Below are 20,855 nucleotides of genomic sequence, written 5' to 3'. Positions count from 1 at the left end.
TGAATACCTACCATTTTTAGGTAGGTGGGCAGAAAGTAAATTGATTTTCTACAGATGTTACAGAATGAGTAATGTATAAATTAAGTATATTAATCCACAATGTTTGATACTACTCCTGGTTGTAGTTGTTCTCATAGGTTATTGTTTTTCAAAGCAAACTCTAGTTGGTAATATTTTTAAATAACTAAGCAATCATCATCAATAAAGAAAAAAATCATTTAGTAAGTTATTTGAGCACAATTTTCAAGTACATTCTTGTTTCCTAAGTCAATAAAAACATATTTTTACCATAGTTTCAAAGTATATGTATATATATTTAACAGACTTAGTTCTGTCTTACACAATATTATTATCAGTGTTTTATATTGTTCTTATTAAAACTAGGATTTGCCACTTATTGAGTGAGATGTTGTTTGTATTCAAAAGTACAAATTATAAATTGCTTCCATAAAATTCATTAAAATGTAGATTTCCAACATATTCATTTAAAAATACAAACACGAAGGCTGTTAGAAACCAAAGATTCAAGTGAGTTAGGCTCTCTAGAACAAGTTTTACATTTTAGAGCAAGATAATAGTATCTAGATGTTTTGATTAAAGACTTATTAAGTGTTCTTTTGCCTGTTAGAAACAGAATCTCAACTTCACATCTATATAGATATAATTTGATTGAAATACATCTTTTGTACAATCAACTCTTTTATCAATATTAATCAATAATATTTATGAATATTAATAATTAGTAATCTCCTCTTTTACTTTAGAATTGCTTCTGAATTGAAATATTTAGCATATTTCAAGGCAACACCTTCAGCTTCTCCTTTACTTGGAAAATATTGTGCCTACTATTCTAGTTTTCATAATAAATTAGCTTAATATACTGCAGAATGAGTGCAGAAATTGTAATTGTTCTGTTGGTTCATAAATTGCTTTTGAATAGGACTAAACATAAAGTGATCTTTTGAAGATATCCAGATTACCACTATATACTGAATGCTCCTCCGTTTTGTAGATATTTTGTTTGCATTAATAGCCCACATCCTAAAATAGTCATCACATTCAGGTCCAATGTTTTTCTTAAAAATAAACAAAAATGTCAGAACAAAGCTGAAATTGAGACTGGCAGCAGAAAATCATGAGGAGAGGTTTGGATTTAACAAAGCATTTAATATACTTTCTCCCAAGATCTCCACTTCTGAGCCATGTCAACACTGTGAGAAAACTGAGTCTGAAGAAGGAGGTTAGTAGGTTTTAGTGTACATTCTTGTTCACCTTCTCCAACTAGAAAGGCAAAACCAGGACAGAGGTAAAATATAATAAACCAACTTATAAATATATTTAGATGGGATTTAAAAATAGGACTTGCTGTAAAAAACATATTCCAAAACAAAGCTGATAAAATGGACACCAAGTTGGGAGGGAGTATTGATCTACCAAAGGGTAGAAAGGCTCTACAGAGGGACCTGGATAGACTGGATGGATGGGCTGAGGCAAACTGTATGAGTTTCAATAGGGCCAAGTGTTGGGTCCTGCATTTTGGTTGTGACGACCCCACGCAACCCTACAGGCTCGGGAGGAGTGGCTGGAAAGCTGCCTGACAGAAAGGGAACTTTGTGTACCAATGGGCAGTCGGCTGAATGTGAGCCAGTGGCATGCCCGGGTGGCTGAGAAGGCCGATGGCATCCTGGCTTGTATCAGGAATGGTATTGTGAGCAGGACTAGGGACATAATCCTCCCCCTGAAGTTGGCGCTGGTGAGGCCTCACCTCGAGTACCATGTTCAGTTTTGGGCACCTCAATACAGAAAGGACACTGAGGTGCTGGAGCGGGTCCAAAGAAGGGCAACAAGGCTGGTGAAGGGCTTGGAGAACGTGCCCTCCGAGGTGCAACTGAAGGAACTGGGGCTGTTTAGCCTGGGGAAGAGGAGGATGAGGGGAGATCTTATTGCTCTCTTCAAATATCTGAAAGGTGATTGCAGCAAGAGTGGGGTTAGTCTCACTCAATGGGAAATGACCTCAAGTTGCTCCAGGGGAAGTTTAAGTTGGATATCAGGAAAACCTTCTTTACTGAAAGGGTTGTTAAGCACTGGAATAGGCTCCCCAGGGAGGTGATTGAGTCACCATCAAGAATGTGTTTAAAAACCGTTTGGATGTGGTGCTCAGGAATATGATTTCGCAGTGGGTTGTTAGAGTTAGGGTAGTATGGTTAGGTTGAGGTTGGACTTGATCTTCAAGGTCTTTTTCAACCTGAGCAATTCCATGATTCTAAAAAGTTACAAAGCTCTTTGGAAATAAGTCATTGAAAAGACGCACCAAAACTAAATTAATATTATTTTGTTGAAATATTATGAATAGTTAATTCTATGATGGAGTACATTCAATTCTTCCCTGAATCCAATTTTCATTTAATGTAAGTAATGTATCACCCATACGGCATGCTACATGTATGAATTGACCTGACCCATGTTGTTTTTACAGAGTCATTTTGATGGATCAAAATTACATGGCAGTTCCATGGATTGTTACATTGGCATGATTGGAGGAGTAAGGATGGTAAGGATGAGAAAAGGTACAAGTGGACAGGAGAAGAAAGTGCAACAACTCCTCCTGGTAACATCGCTGCTAAATTCCCAGTGTGAACATCAGACTTATGAAAGAGTGAGCTGCTGAGTCCACCCAGAAAAAAAATGATACTTATGCTTAAAAGGTTTGCTGTGCTGTCACAGGTTCTGGGATCTGTATCCTAGAAAGTCACCTTGGCGTTAAGTTATTGGAAGGGTAGGAGGAGATGCAATGGAAACTGCTGGGTATCTGGGTGCTACAGACACAGACTGCACAGCAGCATTCTTGGGAATTTTCAGTACAGGGAAAGAACATCCTGACTGTGATTTCCAAATTGTCTCTGCTCTAAGCACAACCCAAACATAACTGTTTTTATGCTGTTACAGTCTCTGGCTTCCTCCTTCTAGGACATGAATCCTCTCCTTTACTTTGCTCTGTAGCTAGGAAAGCTCAACTTCATGTTGCATGTGGATTCTATACAGTGCAGAACAGACAGAGCACAATGAGGCTGAATATTTGAGTACTTCTGTTCCTAAATAAATTCAGTACAATCCTGGCAAGTGCTAACATTTCCCTTGTCCTACACAGTTCTTGCTAACAGTTACATGAGCACAGCCAATTTGCAGAAAAGGCCCAGGACAAATTTGTTCAGTCCTTGCTTGGCTGTTTGACAAGCAGGGTGTGGTAATTACAGTGCCTGGCATCATTATACATTTGCTCTGTTCTTTTATGAATCAGTTTCAAGGGCAAATACACCTCATCTTCTTTTCCAAACCAGTTTTATCTAGTCATCTTTGCAGCTACAATAGCAGGTATGTAACTACACATCACATAACAGTTAAATATTGATGCTTGGCAGCTTATTCAAATTGAATAGTTTCTTTTGTCATTTGTTTTTGTTTTAACTGATCTATTAACTTGTTGTGAGTGAGCAGAACTCAGGTTAAGGCGTTCAGGGCCAGGGTGGTAGGTAGAAAATTTGGATAAGCTTTCTTTATCAGTACCCAGGAATCACTGCATCAAGTACACATGTATTTCTGAAAAATAGTCAGAGAAATTTTTAAGATTATGCCATCTCATTCCACGTTATGCAGACTACTTTAGTTTAAATCAAGCACAATTAGAAAGAAATCCACATATATCCATCAAGGGTATCTTTTCAGACTACTGCTCACAAAAGTTCTTGTCTGGAGACAGAATAAGAGGATAACTTAATTAACTTTCAGCTCTCCGTCTCAAAGTTCCTCCTTACTCTTTGGAAATGCAAACTAATGTTAGTGAAATATTTAAAAATCTTTAATGAGGAAGGTCCAGGCTGCAAGTACAGATCAAGGAAGATTTTGATAATTTCCACCATCTAGCTACCTATATTCATATCAGAGCTGTCCTAAAATAGATCCCTAGTACAACAAATGTCCTCAGAATAAACCTAAAAGCTGCTTTCTATCAGCAGCTACTTCTTGTTTCACCTCAAAGAAACAAGCAGTTTAGAAGCCAAAGAAGAGGCTAATATTTATTCTTCTCATGATAAAGCTCCTATTTCTTTCAGCATAATAGAAAAGGCAAATGAAAATTCTACCTTGCTACAACTTCTGTCTACAACCAATATCTTAGTAGGAGTTCCATAAATCTGTGCTACACAGCAGTTTGCTGTCAGCCACAAGTACACATCTAATGCCCTGTTAGCCACTGAATTCGTTTAAGAAAAACACTCGATTATGGGTTTGGAGAGCACATAGAGAATATCTATCGGACTGGAAGGAAAAAGAAATTCCAAGTATTTTGAATCTTTACCATAAAGAAGTCAGCTGACTCTTTCTGTGTGAGAATAGGAAAAAGGAGTTTTCTCAATATCCCTCTTATCTAGGGCCTCACATATTGGTAATACATTGGCATTTCTGTTGTGAAACACCCTCAGACAAGCTATATTGCAGCTGTAAATTCGAGATCTATCGCACACATTGGAAAACATTCCCAAGCGTATGGTTTCATTCAATAAAACATCAAAGTCCCACAGTAAATAATGCTGTCAGGTTTTTTTTTTTTTTACCAGTTATTTTGCAGTGCCTCGACAAGCACTTCCAGACACTGCTGAAAATATAAGGGACAAGAACATTTGGCAGTTAACAGAGTGCCAAAGGGCTGTTTTGGCTTGTGATGTTGAAATTTGGGAAGTAAATGAGTGTCTGAGTGCCACCTTGGGGGATGATCTTTGACTTGTAAACAGCAGAGAAGACTGGGCAGTTAGAGATCGTCTGCCCTTTTCCTGCCTCTTCTTCTCTTCAGCAAAGTTTTCTCTCTTCCTGGCCTGTTGGCTTCTATGTTTATCCTCATATTTTGTGAAGAAAGACATTAAGAGTGGTTTGCTCACCTTACTTGTGTGTCTCCTCATTTTTTAGACATCAGGTTCCAATAGTATGCAAGGAGGCAGCAGCAGGAGAAATTTTGTTGTTTTTTTTTTACTGATTTTACTGATCAGAACAAAATGTCATCAAACTGCAGACAGATAATGGAATTAGATGGCCTTGTCCATATATCACAAGCTTCCATACTAAGAATAGAAGAGATATCAGCACTTGGGCTGTTTTACAAGGACAAAGGCAGCAACAGAACAGAATTATCTAACCAGTCAGGCAAGAAGCCTGCAGGTTTTCAGTGTCCTGCTGCCAAAGTCAAAGGGCATGAAACAGTTCATTGCGATAAGCCTCAGGAAAATTCTCAAGAGAAAAAAATTACAGTCTGTTTGATTTGTAGTATCCTGCTACTGAAAGGAAAGGACAGCTATTTTTACCACCAAAATATATAGAGTTCACCACTGAAAAAACATTTGAGTGCATTCTTAGAATGAGCACAGTTTTCAAATCATTTTATGAACTAAAGATCAGTATATGTCTACATGAATTTAACTCTTCTGCTTTACATACTTTTTAATGAACACAGTACTGCACGGATGAAACATGCAAAACATTTCACTCTTATATTAAGACTTCAAGTAGAAAAGCTGTACCACAATGGAAAGTACTGCAATAATAGCTGGGTTGCAAAGTCTGGCTACAGCAAATGAGAACAAGCCCAAATGCAGCAGCCACAGACACAAATGAAAATTGCTGCTTGTATTTAGAATACCTCACACAGGCAGGGATCTCCAACAAAAGATGCCCTCACCTTCCCTGCCAACACTTAAATGAGTACTGGGAAGGGATGGATCCTAGCTCCAGCCCTTCTGGTCATTCAGCTGCACTGCGTGCACCGGAGCTCCCCTGGGTTGGCCCTGCCTTCCCACCAGGTGCTCCATCACTGTTTCAGGCCATGACTTAGCATTTCCACTACAAAAGCCAAATAAACTAATGCAAAACAATAGTATATTTGTTACTAGGAAAGTAATGCCTCCTTTTTATTTCCATAGAAACTACAGTAGATAGAGCAGAAGAACACCATGTGATAGAGCAAATTCTCCGCTACAAAACACTGTTTTTCAACACAGTCACCACCATTAGCTATGCATTTTCACCAGCAATAAGCAAGAGCCTGCATGCCATGCTTGTAACAGTCTACATCAGTGGAGGTGACCCACTGATGCCACTGTTGAAAAGCACCACCCACTGCCTCAACTATACTCACATCCACTATTTGGTCTCCATACGTATTCAATGGGTTCAATTTTTTCTGCATGGAGGAGTTCAATTACACACTTCATACACAATTCCATGGCAAATACCGTTCAGAATACTGGCAGGAAGGTTTAACCTTTACTGGCATACCACCAACATCCACCTTTGACATTGCAGCCAACATCATAAAATAGAAGGCATTACTTTCAGAGCAGCCCTTTTATCACTCCCTTTGAGTGATCTGAAGGAGATTTAAAACATAAAACATTTTCCCATTAATATACAAATTAAAGGAAGGAGTCTCAAAGTACAGAAAAAAAGATGAGTCAGTTGTCAATACGGTCTATCCCTCTTGCAGCAACACTCGCAGCTCTAACATTGCATCCATAATTATTTTCTGTATCAACTCCAAAAAGCATAATTCAGAAACAGCCTAGGTCATAATAACCCTGCTTTGCCTCAGCTAGTTTCAAACTGTTCCTTGTGATACGTATGCATTCTCACTACATAACAGGATCAAGCATAGGTCAGACAACTACTTTTTTCAGAGCAGTATGTGTGTAAGTCAAACAGAAAGGCAAATCTAGATAACGTGTGTCACTGTGCTACGTGGCATGGGATTCCTTAAATTTCTGGATGCTTTCAGGGTTGCCTGGAAGCCATAGTTCTACAGCAGTGCAGATTGCCTGCTATCAGTCTTCTCATCAGACACATGAGGGATAAAGGCACAGCACTATCCTAAGTGTAAGAACATTGAGAAGAATGAAGGCAAATGAAGGAAGTACCATTAAAGTGAATTTAAAAAGATGAAAATAATTTTTAAGCAGATTAATATCTCTAGATTTTTTTTTTTTTTAAAAAAGGAACCAGGTACAAATAGGACTTTTTTCTTCTCTAGTCATGACACAATGACATACTTTAATGAGACTTGAAATGAGAATGGAAAGACAGAACAATTTAACAAGGTTATCTCTAACTCCAAATCTTCACACTATTTATGGTGCTCAGTTTGCAGACTATGCTGCTCATTTATATTTCCATAAAATAGCATCATTCAAGAAAAAGACCAACGAGATGGTAGGAAATTTTTTTCTAAACTGTCCTTTCTGAAAAAATATATGCAGTCCCACGGGTTCTGGTATTCTCTTTTACCTCTGAAGATTAATCTCCATTTTGTGTTTTATCCCATATTTGTGCAAAAATAAAGTGAAGAAGTGAATCTAGACTCCTCTGCTAAGTGACATGACTCATTCACACAAACTGCTGAACCCCTTAAGGGATTGTCAATCCTTTTGCTATTAATTCATTAATTTTACTTTTCTGTTTTACTGAAGAACTGCTAATAAAGTAACTTTTCTCAGTTGATATTCAATCTTCTCTACGCCCCTGCAGGCACCTCTTCGGGACTAAAAACTGTGCTGAATTCTCTTCACAAATCTAATGATGGAGGCATATATATTCTAAGATTCACTCTATTTTCTTGAAGTATTCTGTTTTGCAAGCTGCATGTAGGGAATAACAGCAGGCAAAAGTGCCTGCAAGAGTAAGAAGCTTTATTTCCCACTACCATCCAACATACACCTGCTCTTAATGTAGCACAAGCTCTCAGCTGCAGGTTCACTATAAAATCACATGACTTCTTTGACTTTGATTACCTTTTCTCTATTCTGAATTAATCTTAGAAGTAACCTTTAAACCACAGAAAACTAGAAAAATTTATTTCCCAGATTTGGTGATAGCACTAAGGTTGAAAAAACAGCAACATGAAGGACAGCACACTCTTATTTCTCTGGCAATTGCACAAAATCCTTAATGACTAGATTTTCTAATAATCCTTTAGTGTGTGGTTAACAGCAGAAGAATATGAACTTCATCTCATCTGGGGAATACTGGGACATTGTCCCAGTTTAGAACAGTATAAGATGATCTCCCTAAATTTTATCCTTATTTATGCAGTATGTCAGCAGTTATACAGAACAGAAGTAAGACAACTAACATAAATATTAGCTGATTAAACAGTAAATAGAGCTTGCAATCAGTAATGGGTGACATGTTTTGCAAATGTTCCCTTTACACTTAGAACAGAAGTACCATGTTAGATAGCATTACACTGTTCAACAAATGACATAGGTATTTGAAAGATTAACTGGAAACTTCAGTTCTCTCTGCAGAATATCTAATCTAAACAGTGTTTACATTAATGGAAAAAATCTCATTTGCTCCACCAGTCTTTGATGTCAGTTCTTAGTACATACACTAAGTCTGTGTTTACAGAGAATGATAAAACAACATAAGAACAAGAGAAACTCCATGTTTTAAGTAATTTCTTTGACAATTCTGCCACTTTTTTAAACAAAGGGCATACTGACTATTGCCAGTTATGCCATTTCAAAGAGAAATAGTTTTTTTTTTTGTATTCACCTCAATTAATCTGGGGAGAATGCAATGACTCTTCCATTTGTAGTCATTTACAGGCTTAAATAACTAAAGGTTCAGGAACTCATATATAAATCCATGATTCATTGTAGCACTGCTTTAATCTACTACCTTCTTTGAGATCATTTTGTGTTAAAAGTAAGAAGGCAAACTACTTACTTACTGAGTGTTATGGTTATGAAAAAAGATATAAAAATGTGTTAATGGGATGTAACCAACAAATGAAAACTAGGTGATGTAGAGTAGTAGCTCTGAGACTGTTCAATGCCTGTGCATGTCAGCAAAATGCGAAGTCTGACTCTGCTTAAATCTCATCACCTAAGAAAAAAGAGAATAAGGATTAGGGTATTAGTATGTTTTGGTGAACTCCTTATGACTCCTTTCACCTTCATTGTAACAAGTGCACACTGAAACTCAAACTGAACCAAAAAATTGCCAAAGATATTTTGAATGTCAGTAGCAGTATTCCCTTTGAGCCTCCCATTTAATAGTGTCCCAAAATGGCATTACAGCTGGCACCTCTGAGACCAGAGTGAAATATCAGGCAAGTGCATTAGGCCTTGTCCACCTTTTGAAGTCTATGGTCCTCTAAAGTGGCCTTATCCTGCCACAGGTATGAAGCTTTATGGTCACACTAAGGGTCTGCAGACAGTTCTTCAAGGTGAGTGTTTTCATCCAGTCTTCTTTGAAGGAGAAGAAACTGTCATAATAATCAAAATTATTATGTCCACATGGCACAAAAAAATAAAGTTAGAGGCCCATTAGCATCAGATGTCAGTGTCCATTTTCACAACATTTGGAATTTATTTCCCTCCGCTAAATTAGCAGGTCTGATCAGGGCTACCTCACTGGACTGTTAAGTCAGTGGGCTGCATTCATTTTTCTGGGGCAATTTGAAGGTGGAAAAAAGTTCTTCCAATATAAAATACACTTTGTAATTATTCTAAGACAAAAGTGCATAGCACTGACTACACACCATATCAAGTTAATTATCATTTTTCGAGGTAAGAAAAATTGGATTTATTGTTTTTGTTGAAGCAAAAGTCCAGATTTTTTGATGATTTTTTTTTTCTGAGCACTTGGATATTATCTGATGAGGGGCATCTGTGCAGGTACTGCAATGATTGGCAATACTTCATTAGTTTCTAAGCACCCGGGGGAAATGAACACGATGAAGTGTGATCCCTAGAAGAAACTACATTTCTTAAGTGAAGCTATACTCCATTACTGCAATCACAACAATATAAGACTGAAGTGCAGAGTAGCATGTAATTGCAAAACCATGAAAATGAAATATAATTAAAAAAAAAGTTCAAGAGGTTTATTTGGCACAAAGTAGTCTGGTCTCAGATGTTCTTTCTCCTTTGAACCAAGAATGGAAAGTATCTGAAATTAATGAGTGACAATCATCACCTATCACACTGTCAAGTACAAGGTAAGGAGCTAGACAAAGGACCAAAGTGTTTTATTTTGTTTTGCTTTGTTTTTTCATTTTGATATTTAGTCTACAATGACTAAGAGCTATTGTGCACCAGTATGCAAAAAGCTGTTAGCAAGGCAACACAAATATGCGGTCTTGTACCTTTATTCTCCCTCACATTTTAAAGAGCGCTGGGAAACACCATCCATTAGCTTGTATCATCTTCCGTGTCAAGCTGAGATGCTTTAAATGGTTTTATCCTGCTTATAAGCATTTATTTTCCTGATTTCTTTAAGAGTATTACATTAAGAATTAATTTAATCTAGTGTTGTTTGTTTTTTTTTCCTAAGTATGCCTGGTCAATAATACTGTATTTAACGCATTATGTAAAGTTTGATGGTTGCAGTTTGGAACTCCTCTGCTTACAAAGCAGCTTTAACTATTTGTGTTTCAAAATTAGTACACTAATTTTTCACAGCTGACATGCGTATTCTTGTAAATTATATTGATGAGGAAAGCATTACCTGAGAATATACTCCTATCCCTGAGCTGGGAAATATCCTTAGGTGCTTTGGACCTTACTCAGCTAAGGTAAATGTTTTTTTCCCATGTGATACATCCCCAGTGAAGAATGAACAGTGTAAGTGTCGTTAATTGGCATGTATGAACTACTATAACTTGACATATCCCACATTAGGTTCTTCATTCTGTTTGGGACTGTTCAAAACATGTATGGTAGTATCTCTCAGATACTAACAAGATATTCTTGTTATTACAGGAAAAAGAAGCATGAGAAGAATAAGGCCAAGGTCTACAATTGACCTCAGACTGAGGGATCACTGAGCAAAGGATCAGGCAGATAACTTTCCCTCACCACCATCAGAGGTGGCTCCACAGTAGGAAAGTTATGGTCAGGAAAGGTGAAGTTAATTAGCACCTGCTGATATGGCTCTTTTGCTTTTGAGACCTCAGCAGGAGAGGTTTGTGCTGAGCCTAGTTCTGGGTGATGGAGGCTGGCCATGGTGTTTCACATCCTCAGGTACTTGGGGAGGCTGAGTACTGTGGGTAGACACAAGGGATAGTCAAGGCAGAGCTCCCTAAATTTTGTCTTAGACAAGATACTAATTGATGCTGCCTCCTAAGTTAGATTTTTCACACAGATACAATTCCCAGTAAGTTGTTAAGGAGGAATGTTACATCTTCACTTCTAACTGCAATGCGTCTATTCTATGTGTAACACTCATATATTGTACCTCAGTCCCAAGAGACTGAAAACCACTACCACACAGCTCACAAGAAAGAGAAGTTAAGCTGAGCAAACAGATATACAGCACATTGAACTTTAAATTCTGCAAATGTAGACCACAGGCAGTATTGATCAGGGCATGCCAGAACTGCAGAGAGTTAAAAGCCATAGCCAAATTTTCCTTTTATTATGTATCACTTTCTATGACTAATTTTGATCAAAAGCACTGGAGAGAAAGGAAAATGAGTATGTGTGTGTGTAAAGGAGCCCCAAACTCTCAAACTCTCTACTGCCTTTATAGAGTGCTATAGCTATCAGCAATTTACCCTTGGAAAAAGAACTGTCAAGTAAATGCCTTCCTATTCACATCATGTGGTACATCAGATCCTGAGCTGATCCATGCCTCATGATTGAGCAGACAGGTCTCTTTCCTGCAATCAATGTTGATTAGAAACTGTTTTTGTGGTACTGACAACCTGGTGGGACTAAAATAAAATCTCCTAGGCCCTCAGGTAATGAAAAATCACCTACATGAAAGGAAGAAAGACTACATTTCAAACACCTACTTTTTTACTTTTCAAATTGTAAAAAGTTTTTTCTCTAGTAAGTAAATAGTTCTTCTTTTTCACTTTTGCTTTCTTCAAGTGTATAACTGATGATTTCTTGCTCTACCAGTGCAGACCAGACTGCATCAAATCATCTACTATGGAAGAAAAAATATGCTTTGTCACTGGAGTGCTGAAGGAAGTTGAAAAATTATCAGGTTGAATGTGTCTTTCATGTGATTTAATCAATGTTAATAGACTGACAGTGCCAAATATCTTGTTCTATAACCTCTGGCCTTTTTATGTTATCATCTTGGGAAAAGAGAACTGGCAAGGTCTATGTCTTCTAGGTAGTAAAAATTTAGAGACATATATGCTGTTAAGAAATTTAAGAAACATTTCTTCCCTTTTGCTAATGCTTTGTCCAGGACACAGCTGTTAAGATTTATGGTGCTCCATTGTCCTTGACCAAGTGGGAATACGATGCCAACTCAGCTAGTAAAAAAGTTACATGTTGAGATAGTTGTTCTATAAAGCAGTATTTTCTTGATTACTTCACTACATCAAGCTTTGAACAAAATATCAGTCCCATCACCAACACTGCATTTGTAACTCTGTGATCTAGTTTTCCATTTCCACATATTAATCTTTTAATTGGAGATCCACTCAATACATAAGAGTAAATTGAATTTATATTATCACATCTTATCACACTTACATTTCAAATTATTGATAATTCATGAGACCTGTGGAGGTAGAATTCCTCTTCCCTTCCACCAGAAAAATACAACAATAATGAAAGAACCATATTTCTCAAAAAGCATAAGGAGTTTCACGAGGAGAAAAAATATTCCTTCTATTCTCTGGAGTTCTTTACAAAACTAAGGTAAAGAAAAAACTGGGGTAAATTGTTAAGAATACAGGAAGCCTTCAGAGGTTTCATCACCTGTAAAGATGAGGCACTAAACTCCGTACCTTGTGACTGAGGGAGAGGAGGCAGAAATCACCTCTTGGTTCCCATGGGTTCCATGCCCCAGGGCTGCAACACATGAGATGAGCTGAGAGTAAACAGGCCGTTTGAGTTTTAGTGAGTTCTCTGGCTCAGAGGGCTAATCCAGTGATAGTGGAAAGCATGACCCATTTATTTTTTTTTCAGGAAATATCCAGTTTCTGTAAATCGATGCATGGGATGAAGCCGCAAGCAGCAGTGAGTGAATTCATGAAGGAAGTCAGAAGCATGCTGAGAATGTGTGAAATAAGCAAGTGTGAGGAAATTTCTTCTGAGCTAGAAAAGCCATACATATTCGTCTCAGGAAGAAAAATAGAAAGTGCTTAGGGAGACATAATTTAGGGAGAGTAAGAATCTAAATTTTCTGATAAAAATATCCAGAGGCACCTATCTGTCAACATCTTGTTTAACTCTGAAGGAAAGAAACGCTGTGAGAAGAGTATGCCATTTTACCTTGTGGTCAATGCAGCTGACAAGGTGGGCTATGACTCAGAACAAAAGTCTTTAATTTTAGAGGAAGATTCTGAGCAATGCAGGGGCCATTTTCATCCATACTTTCATTATCTGATGCCTTTGGCTGAAGCTTGAAAATCTTGGTCCTTATAGCTTCAGAAAACAATAGAGATTACAAATAGAAATCTTGTTAAACTAGTACAGTCAATAAAGTATATAAACCTTAACAAGTAAATTAAAAAATTGTGTGGACAAAAAAAAAAGCACCACACAACAGCAATTAAATAATCAAAATCGACTAAGTACTTTAGACAAATTCTATAAATCTGCATGTCCTATCAACTTCCATTTTATTTTAAAAATAACATGTAAACATACAAAGTATATTTTACACCATCAGTGTAAGTCACTGTTGCACCGCTGATTTATCATTTCATATGGAAGAGTGGAAATATTAATTATCTAAAGAGTTATTCCATATTAAATCCTGTAATAAATAACTCCAAATTTAAAGCCTGTACTGTTTAAAGAGGGTTTTTTTTTTTAATTTCTTATTACGGAAAAATGAATACATTTATCTTATAACAAATTTATTTGAGATATATGTTACTAGAATTAGGAGAATATGTCAAAATTTAGAAAATGACAAATATTCAATCTTTTATATAACAAAATATCATAATAATACCAATCTTAAAAAAAATCTTTTTATGGAAAATACCAGTCAAAACTGTTTTTAAAGACAGTTTAGAAGTGGGAAGGATATAATCTGAAAGCAATATAAAGTAGGAGGACATTTTTTACTATTATCATCACAAATTCAAAATTACTTTGTTGTCCCCTTATTGGTAACAAATACGTTTAAAAGATCTGCTAGTCATGGATTTTTCCTTCAACAGTTTTACTTGTTAATTTGAAAATATCTAACACCGATTGCTATAATAAAACATATTGATTGTTGATTGCATAATTTCTTAGTAAAATGCAGTTTAAAGAAAAGGCAACTTTCAGTGGGATTCCTGAAAATCTTGGAAGCTTGTATTAGCATAGCACAGCCCACAGGGTGGCTGAGCTGTACCATTTTTTTCCCCCAGAACTTTAGCATCCAGGCACTTTTTCAAGCTCTTCTTCCTTTCTAAACCATCATCAACTTACTGTCCTGTTTCTAAACAGGCATTCACTGGCTTATGCATTCATGTACGCGGCCACAGATGGATCAGTGAACAATCTGTAATCTACCATAAGAACGCTGAGCTGATTTAATAATCTCCACTGTGAAACAGAAATACCACCCACACTGAATGGATTAAGGAATGGCCAACTGACAGCCCTCAACAAGTATCTATCTGTGAGGAAACAGTCACAGAACAAGGCTTTCCTTCTTATAGGCCTACTATACACACACTTCACAGTACAAATTCTACCATAGAAAATAATCACTCTTGGTAATATTTGAGAATTCCTCAAAGTTGAAGCTTGCACTTATAGAAGGTCTAAAGGAAAGATGAACTGTTAAATCCCAAATTATGATACAAAACCCAAATCTTGCTAAGCTAAAGAAAATCTGATCTTGAATCTTTTCAAGTCATTTTTTAACTTCTGTGTTTTCAACAAGTGAAATAACTACCCTTTTTCCAAGCAGTCTTTTCTACTTCCGTTTATTCAAGATCTAGAAATTGGCACAGCTAAGATGCACTGATTACATAAGGTCACTTAGAAAATGTAGTTATAACTACACACCCTGTGCAAAACTGTTTCAAAAGTCATTAATGCTATATGCCATAGATAATTGACATCAAATTAAAAAAACTTAAAAATTTAGTAGCGGATGGTAATGAATAAATATATGGCGTGTATTTTACTTAATTCTGTATCCCAGTGATTACTTGCAGTGTGACTAGTTTAGAAGTTTTCTTCAAGTAAAGTGTCATTTTTAGCATGACCTGCTCTTTTTCTTGTTGATAGCTCTGTAATTCCGTTTCCCTCATTGTCCTGACTGGAATCAAGTGAATTCTTATGTTATCTGCATTTTTTATTTACTTCCAAAAATCTCTCATGCCTACACCAGTAAACAGTTACAAATTAATACTGTCTAATTCCATGGTAGTGAGGCCTCAGATTTATCTAATTTGTTTTCAGAAAAAACATTTACTTTACAATCCTCCATGATTCAGGAAAGATTTTTTCAATATATTACATCATATATCTTTCTTAAATAGAGAAAGGTTAACTAGATACTGATATATCTTTGTGTCTTTCATAATGAAGAACATATACATAAGATTTATTTTTTACTTTTATTCCAAAAACAGAAGTCTCCACTCAGGAAGCAACAGAGACTTCAAATGTTTTCTTTACTGCCTAAGCCTAATTTCATCTAATGGTAATAGCCACTTACGATTTTCCTCAGAAGCTCTGAAACTGCAGTTAATAAAGTGTGCAACTTTTCAACCTTTTAAGTACAATTTTGTCATGATGAGTAAAATTAAACAACCCGCTCACTCAAAGCAGGCTTAGAAGCAGACTTGGCATTTTTCACTGCGGAAGTTAAGACATTGCTTTTACACACAGCAGAGGGGAAAAAAACCTACAGTGTAGAAATCACAGAGAAGAAGCACACTGAATCATAGAATTGAATCCTGAATCCTAACCATACTACCCTAACTGTAACAACCCACTGCTAAATCATATCCCTGACACACTCAGGGATGGTGGCTCAACCACCTCCCTGGGGAGCCTATTCCAGTGCCTAACAACGCTTTCTGTAAAGAAGGGTTGTTAAACATGTAATGTGGTAGCCATTAACAGCAATATCACTGAACTAACATCACACACAGTTGTCTGGTATTCATTTTCCAACAAAGCACAGCTTATTAAGCATTTAACAAATACTTCCCATATAGCCATTCCAACTTCATTGTGGTGTATCTATGCAACTTTTCAAAAGAGCTGAATACACTTAATTTCTATATTTTATCTGTGTTAAGGTTTTACTGGATGAGTGGCTGATTAGAATGTCTGTCTTCAAATTTTATGCGGCTCATTTTGCACTGTTCACACTGAGATTAACAAAGGGTCTTATAAAGTCAGTATCAGTCATTAGAATCTTCATAAAGCATCAGGACTTCCTGCTCTTCTCCAGGGAAATTGCAACCTGAGGTAGCAGAAGTTTGTAGTAAGAAGCAGTGGAAGGTACATGAAAGCCTATTCTAATTTTCAGTATTTCCTTTCTTAAGCAAAATCCACTTTTTACTTTGAGCCCTGTCCTTATTAGATGAGACTGCATTTGCACAGATGGTGGAGCAAAAGTAACAGCTTGCTTCTCCCAAAGAGAAGAGATCTCGCTGCTTTCTTCCTTCTCCCTCTTCCTCTTTGCTCTCCTTACTCTTCCTTGTTGCACTAGTACACAAAACCACCATTTTCTGTCCTCTCGCTCATGCTGCCTCTAGAGCATTTTGAATCTTTCACTGTATCAGTTTATTTTATTAACCTGGCAGACAACCATCCAGCTTTTGCACAGAGTGGTATGTCCTCCATTTTAGTGAGTTATGTGGGCGGAAATTCAGTAGGTTTTAGGGCTGGCACAAATCGAACTGTGGGACCACATGGCCAGGGGTAGGGAAGGGCTATTGACAAAGGAGCAGGACCTTTCCTTTCTAGCAAGAGTGCAATGAGATACCAGCTCAAAAGATTTTTCAACGGTGCAACCACAGGACTCACATCTTCTGCACCCGCAGGGAGCAGACTTCTCATAGGTACTGGCTCATACCTGAAACCTCAATAGATGTCATATGTAGAGCAGGGTGTCAAAAAAAAATGGTAAATGTGCTTAAACTGCTTCCTTTGTCCCATTTCATAAAATCACAACCTACAAGTTAATTTCTAACTCTGTAGAAATAGTTGTAAATTGAATCAGGTGAGCAGTGCAGGAAAAGTAATTGAAATACATGTCCTAGATTGTCTCTTTCAGGAATCAGGTTCTCTCCCAAAATCAAGTAGACATCTCACCAAGACTTTAAGAAGTGAAAATGTCTGCCCTTAGATCAACTGCTATAGCTGAAATAATACAATCTCAGTATAAGGTGTCACCCAGAATAGCCTGAAAGGGGAGAAGCAGGTATCCACCAGCAATATTAGTGCTCAGCTGGAGAAGATGAACAAATCTCTTTCCCCTGTGTTTTAAAGGTAAGTAAGAAATATTTTGTAATTTGCTGTGTTAAAAGCAGCACTGACAGCAATACTTCGAGTAAGTTCTTACCATGTCCAGGATCTTGCAAGTAGGTCACAGTTTAATGCCTCTAATGTAATCTCTGTTCCGGGCCTTAGGCTGGGCTCAGTTGATTTCATGTCTTGTTCCAACCTGATATTTACTACCGAGAAACTGGGAGTCTGAGATGCAACTGGATCTGAAAGATTTTAGCATCATTAATTTCTTCAGGATTTAGTGAAGAAGTCTGCCTTCTAAGCAGGTTTCTGCTAATTTGAAATGGCAAATGTTGTCATTCTGACTTTTAGGAACCAGAAGCAACATGAACTAGTTTCCAAAGTCTTGAAAAATATGTTTCAAGAGTTATGTTGATGTTTTTAGGTTGCTCTGAAAAGAATGCTTCCTAATTATTTCCATGGAAATTATAGCAGATACAGAGAGCAGAAAAATGCCATTTAATAGAGCAACTTTTCAGCTACAAAACACCATTTTTCAACACAGTCACCACCATTAGCTGTGCATTTTTGCCAGTGATGAACAACAGCCTGCATGCTGTGCTTGCAAAAATCTGCACCAGTGGAGGTGACCTGCAGTTTCACAGCTGCTACAGTGGCGTCATCGCTGAAGCACACCACCCACCACCTCACTGTGCTCACATCCACTGTTCAGTCTCCATAAACATTCGGCAAGCATTGATGAATGTCAGTGGGTGCCATTTTTTCCTCAAGTAGGAATTCAATGCCACATATTCTATGCCATTTTGTCAGACTGTCCTGCTGCCATCTGTCACACAGCAACAAAATGTAAGAAAATTGGTGGAAAGTTTCAGCCTCTACTGCTGTGCCACTAACATCTGCCTCTGGTGTCATGGGCCAACATGATAAAACAGGAGGCATAACTTTCAGAGCATAGAATCATAGAATCATAGAATTAGCTAGGTTGGAAAAGACCTACAAAATCACCTAGTCCAACCATCCACCTATCACCAACAACCCCACTAAACTATGTCTCCCAACGCTACATCTAAACGTTTCTTGAACACCTCCAGGGACGGTGACTCCACCACCTCCCTGGGCAGCCCGTTCCAGTGCCTGACCACTCCTTCAGAAAAGTAGTATTTCCCAATGTCCAGCCTAAATCTCCCCTGGCACAACTTGAAGCCATTCCCCCTCGTCCTGTCACTAGTTATAAGAGAGAAGAGGCCGACCCCCAGCTCACTACAACCTCCCTTCATGTAGTTATAGAGAGCGATACGGCCTCCCCTGAGCCTCCTCTTCTCCAGACTGAACAATCCCAGCTCCCTCAGCCGCTCCTCATAAGGCCTGTGCTCCAGACCCCTCACCAGCTTCGTTGCCCTCCTCTGAACACGCTCCAGGGCCTCAATGTCTTTTTTGCAGTGAGGGGCCCAAAACCGGACACAGTACTCGAGGTGGGCCTCACTAGGGCTGAGTACAGAGGGACAATGACTTCCCTACTCCTACTGGCAACACTATTTCTGATACAAGCCAGGATGCCATTGGCCTTCTTGGCCACCTGGGCACACTGCTGGCTCATGCTCAGCCAAGCATCAACTAATACCCCTAGGTCTGTTTCCTCCATACAACTTTCCAGCCACTCTGCCCCAAGCCTGTAGCATTGCCTGGGATTGTTGCGGCCAAAGTGCAGGACCTGGCACTTGGTCTTGTTGAACCTCATCCCATTGGCTTCCGCCCAGAGATCCAGCCTGTCCAGATCTCTCTGTAGGGCCTCTCTACCCTCAGGCAGATCGACACTTCCTGCCAGCTTGGTGTCGTCTGCAACCTCACTGAGGGTGCTCTCAATGCCCTCATCCAGGTCATCAATAAAGATATTGAAGAGGACAGGCCCCAGCACTGACCCCTGGGGAACACCACTCGTGACCGGTCACCAGCTGGATTTAACTCCATTCACCACCACTCTCTGGGCCCGGCCCTCCAGCCAGCTCCTTACCCAGCAAAGGGTGTACCTATCCAAGCCACAGGCTGCCAGTTTCTCCAGGAGAATACTGTGGGAGACAGTGTCAAAGGCTTTGCTGAAGTCTAGGCAGACCACATCAACAGCCTTTCCCTCATCCACCAGACGGGTCACTCGATCATAGAAGGAGATCAGGTTGGTCAAGCAGGACCTGCCCTTCACAAACCCATGCTGGCTAGGCCTGATACCCCGGTTGTCCTGCAAATGCCACATAATCTCCCTCAGGACAATCTGCTCCATAACCTTCCCTGGCACCGCGGTCAGGCTGACAGGCCTGTAGTTCCCCGGATCCTCCTTATGACCCTTCTTGTAGATGAGAGTCACATTGGCAAGTCTCCAGACTTCTGGGACCTCTGCAGTTGACCAGGAACGCCGATAGATGATGGAAAGCGGCTTGGCTATCTCTTCTGCCAGTTCCCTCAGTGCTCTCGGGTGGATCTCTTCTGACCCCATGGACTTGTGGCAGTCCAGGTGGAGTAGTAGGTCTCTGACCGTTTCCTCCCAAATCATGGGGGCTTTGTTTCGCTCCCCATCCGAGACTTCCAGGTCAGAGAGTAGAGTGCTCTGAGGACAACTGGTCTGTCTTTTAAAGAAAAGACGTAAAAAAGGCATTGAGAACCTCAGCCTTTTCATTGTCCTCAGTGGCCACATTCCCAGCCGCGTCCAGTAAAGAATGGAGATTCTCCTTGGTCCTCCTCTTACTGTTAATATATTTGTAAAAGAGTTTCTTGTTCCCTTTAATCCCAGCAGCCAAGCTTAATTCGAGCTGGGCCTTTGCCTTTCTAATTTTCTCCCTGCACATCCTGGCAACCTCTTTGTACTCTCCCTGAGTTACCTGTCCCTTCTTCCACAGGAGGTGGATTCTCTTTTTCTCCTGGAGCCTCAGGAAAAGCTCCCTGTTCATCCACGCCGGTCTCCTTCCCCGCTGGCTCATCTTGCAGCTCAGGGGGACAGTCTGTTCCTGCGCCTTCAGGACTTCCTTCAGTCAGCATCACTCATGCTGAACTGAGAACAAGGAAAAAAATGAAAAAAGGTGTTTTTTTTTTATACCTAGTTGAATGTGATGAGACAATTTCACTGTTCAGTTACAATCTGTGTTTAGTTTTCATGGCTGATTGGAGTTATTTATGCAGAACTGTTCTGGGGTACATGATTTTGCCGTTCTTACTGACAAAAAGCAAAAAAAAAATCTAATCTTGTAAATCCCAGTTGTCATTTATAGTGGCAAGACTATTCTGACCATACTTCAGAACCTGCAAAATTTCTCCAATCTTAGTTCTCTTTCACCTATTTCGCCAAAATAAGGGAAATAGGATGTCTAGAGCCATTAGTGACAGTGAACTATAGTAGAAGCCTATAGCTATTTCTGACATTCC

General features: G+C 38.7%; 1 long non-coding RNA gene across 1 annotated transcript; it reads right to left on the bottom strand.

The window, feature by feature from the left end:
• Positions 7,080–20,376, bottom strand: LOC110397282. The gene is made up of 4 exons (XR_002437667.1): positions 20,315–20,376; positions 17,539–17,686; positions 13,281–13,433; positions 7,080–8,925 (listed from the first exon to the last, which is right to left on the bottom strand). It is a non-coding gene; the product is annotated as an uncharacterized LOC110397282 (long non-coding RNA).

This window comes from Numida meleagris, chromosome 4 (genome assembly GCF_002078875.1).
Source record: "Numida meleagris isolate 19003 breed g44 Domestic line chromosome 4, NumMel1.0, whole genome shotgun sequence".
NCBI lineage: Eukaryota > Metazoa > Chordata > Aves > Galliformes > Numididae > Numida > Numida meleagris.
Note: the sequence above shows the minus strand (reverse complement) of the source record. Positions and strands in the feature narration are given on the sequence as shown.